A 3,751-nucleotide genomic window follows, 5' to 3' on the forward strand; every position below is an offset into this window, starting at 1 on the left:
AGCCTGGTCTACAAAGTGAGTTCCAGGACAGCCAGGGCTACACAGAGAAACCCTGTCTCAAAAAACCAAAAAAAAAAAAAAAAAAAAAAAAAAAGGGCTCCCTTCAATCCCTTCAACTGGGGCAATAGCTCCTCATTCCGCCCTTGACTTTGATAACAGACCTTTTGAAGGTTATATGACACTCATTCTGAAAATGTTGCCCAAGTTCCCATGAGATTAGGTGGAGGGGATTTGTCACAGCAGGGACACCGGAAAGAGGGAAGCTGGGTTCCTTTTCCCAGGTAGACAAAATATGTGACCTGCCCATTACTACAGCAGTTAACCCTGGTCACTTAAGGGTCAAGGATGCCATCTGCCAGCCAGATTTCCCGTAGGAAATGACTCCTTATCTCTCTTATAAACTGTAAATATTTTTTCCAGAGCAATATTTTGAGACTAGTTTAATATTCAATTTCCCAATAAACTTCTGCTCATTAGTTTAAGAATGCATTGAATTTTCTGAATTATTGAATTCTATGATAGCTATTCAATGATAATTTTTTATTTAAGTTTATATTTATTTATTTATATGTAGTTATGTATTTGTGGGTACAAATGTTTTGACAGTATGCATGTATGTGCACCATGTGCCTGCCTGTTGGATCCTCTGAAACTTTTTGTGACCTACTTTATGGATGTTGGGAATGGAGCCCTGCTCCTCTACAAAAGCAGTAAGTGTTCTAACTACTGTACCATCTCTCCAGCCCTAGAATGGTAATTCTCTAGTTCCATTTTATTTCTTCTCTACCCAAATTGATGTTCTCCAAGGGAACCTCTCTCTCTCTCCTATTTGACTTATATAAACTATAGACTTTTGAATTACTATTTTGTTTAATGATGTATAATTTTATTTTTACTCTCACTGTTTTGTTTGTGTGTTTCAACTACATCTCCTGTAGCCTAGGCTAGGCTTGAATTTTTTTTTTTCCCTTGAGACGGGGTTTCTCTGTATAGCCCTGGCTGTCCTGGAACTCACTCTGTAGACCAGGCTGGCCTCGAACTCAGAAATCTGCCTGCCTCTGCCTCCGGAGTGCTGGGATTAAAGGCGTGTGCCACCACCACCCGGTTTAGGCTTGAATTCTTGATCCTCCTTATCCTCCTCTACCCATTACAGGCCTGCTTTCACGACCACCAGTAGCATCGATTTGATGCTTGCTCACATTGTCCCAGATTTGGAAGTAGAAGGTCCTCCAGGCTAGTTTATGGACCATTTTGCTATGTGCACACCACTTCTCAAACCTTCTCATATTGTTTCCTACAAGATACTCGATGTTGCCAGGAAGTGGTGGTGCACGTCTTTAATCCAGCACTCCCGAGGTAGAGGCAGGCAGATCTCTGTGAGTTCCAGGCCAGCAAGGCTACACAGAGAAACGGAAAACAAAAATAAAACCCAAACCAAGGCAAACACAAGATACTGGATGTGAACTCTCCCAGCTCCTCCCTGGCAGTGTTGTTTTGTTAGACCCTGCAGCAAGCTCAGCTTGCCTACCTGCAGCAACGACGGCAGCACCGCTGAAGGTTGAGGTGATTAGCAAAGATCCGGTCTATTGAAAGAAGAAAAAGGAAGGAAGGAAGGAAGGAAGGAAGGAAGGAAGGAAGGAAGGCAGGCAGGCAGAAGAGAGAGAGTCGGGATCACAATACAGTGGTCGAGTGTTTGCTTGGAACACTTGAGATCCTAAAATCGATCCTCAGCCCCGCCCCACGGTAACCCTCCTGCACCGCTTAAGCAAGCCAAACTCACTATCTGGTAGCAGAAAATCATACAGAACAATTGCAAGTCCTTAAGTTTTGTTTGCTTGCTTTTGAGACAGTCTCCTTTAGTCCAATCTGGTCTCGACTTCTCTGTGAAGTCTGGGATGGCTTTAAATTCCTGATTGTCTTGCCTCTCCTTCCTCAGCGTTGGAGTGACAGGTGTGTGCTGCCCCCATCGGGTTAACGCTGGGCAGTGGATCCCTTGGTGCGAGCTAGACCAGTTCTCTATTAAAGGATCTTAACGAACCTCCAGCCCTAGCGGTAAGTCATAAGCACAGGGCTTAAATATCTTAACCAGAGAACACTGTGCTCAGTGATCAATAGGCAATCTAGGAAGTCAAGGAGAACTAAGTCGCATCGGCTCCTCTTCTGCTTCTGGGAGAGTAGCAACACCAGCTTCGAGGTGTCTAAAGACCCTACTACAACAATAGCACAGCCCAGACCCCGCCTTAGAGGAGAGTGAGGGTCTCCCAGAGCGACCCTGCGGGAGGGGCGGACCAGCTTCCAGCTCAGCTCTAGATTATCCCACCAGAGGGCGCTCTGGTGCAGCAGTGAGTGTGCCTGTCACTATCTGGGCCAAGGCAACTCAGCCCTATCTGGATTTCCTCTCTTGCCTCTTCTGGTAAGCCCTCCATTGAGAACCAAACGCTGGGTAAAGTTCTGGGGCACAGCTGCATCTTGAGGAAGAAATCATCACCTGTTTGGTGGGGTGTTTTTCAGAAAGGCAGGCCTTGTCTCCATGTCTTAGAAGCTTGACGGCAGATCCTATGTTCTGCTGCAAAATGACTTTGACAGCATGTTTGGAGTCCTAACAGGGAAGTTCAGCTATCCAGTAAAGGTAGCTATGTTCCTTGCCGTTATTAATGTAAATATGTATCATACACTGGAAGCGAGCCGCCTCTTGGCTCCACGTGCTGCACAATCCTCCCCCCTTTGTGAACTGCCTTTTATTAATGATTTGGGGAAGCGGGGGAGGTTCTACAATTTTAAACATTTTTTAAAAATGTTTAAAGGTCCACCTGTTTCTGCCTCAAAATTATTTTTCATATTAATATAAGTCTTAATTTGAAAAAAAAAAAAAGAGCCACAAGTTCTCTGGGAAATACTCTGAACCACATAAAAACTAGCAAGAGTGTTAGGTGCGTGCCACATTGGCATGCCATGGTTCCTCCAGAAGGTTCCACACAAGTTCACACTGTGTAGCCCTGTTTTTAGAAGTCCTTACTGAGCAGTAGACACTGAAGCACGGAGGTAAAGGGACTTGTGTGGAGTCAGACTGCAAGGAGATGCACAGGAAGGGCCCAGAAACCATATTTCCTTTTGTTATCTTTGATAATAAGTATAAAAACCAGAAGAGGGTGTTTCAGTCAAGGCACGCTGTAAGCTGCCCAGTGCCGGTATGGGAATTGAAGCCGGGAAGGGCAGAGCACATTCTTTTGTTTGGTTGGTTTGGCTTTGCTTTTTGGTTTGAGGTTGATGTTCAGGGGTTTTTTTTTGGTTGGTTGGTTGGTTGGTTTGATTTGGTTTGGTGTTTTTGAGACAGGGTTTTTCTGTGTAGCCCTAGCTGTTCTAGAAATCACTCTGTAAACCAGGCTGGCCTTGAACTAACAGAGGTCTACCTGTCTCTGCCTCAAAGGTGCTGGGATTAAAAGGTAAGGGCTGACACCACCTGGCAACATTTATTAAGTGTGTGTGTGTGTGTGTGTGTGTGTGTGAGAGAGAGAGAGAGAGAGAGAGAGAGAGAGAGAGAGAGAGAGAGAAAGGCCTTACTCCTGTGATTGCTGAGAATGTTTTCATTCTCGCAGTAGACGGGGCAAAGAGCTCTTAATTTTAACTTTAAGTTTAAAAATTAACTTGTAGGGCCAGAGAGATGGCTCAGCAGTTAAGAGCACTGACTGCTCTTCCAGAGGTCCTGAGTTCAATTCCCAGCAACCACATGGTGGCTCACAACCATCTGTAA

Source organism: Mus caroli, chromosome 11 (genome assembly GCF_900094665.2).
Source record: "Mus caroli chromosome 11, CAROLI_EIJ_v1.1, whole genome shotgun sequence".
In the NCBI taxonomy this organism is placed as follows: domain Eukaryota; kingdom Metazoa; phylum Chordata; class Mammalia; order Rodentia; family Muridae; genus Mus; species Mus caroli.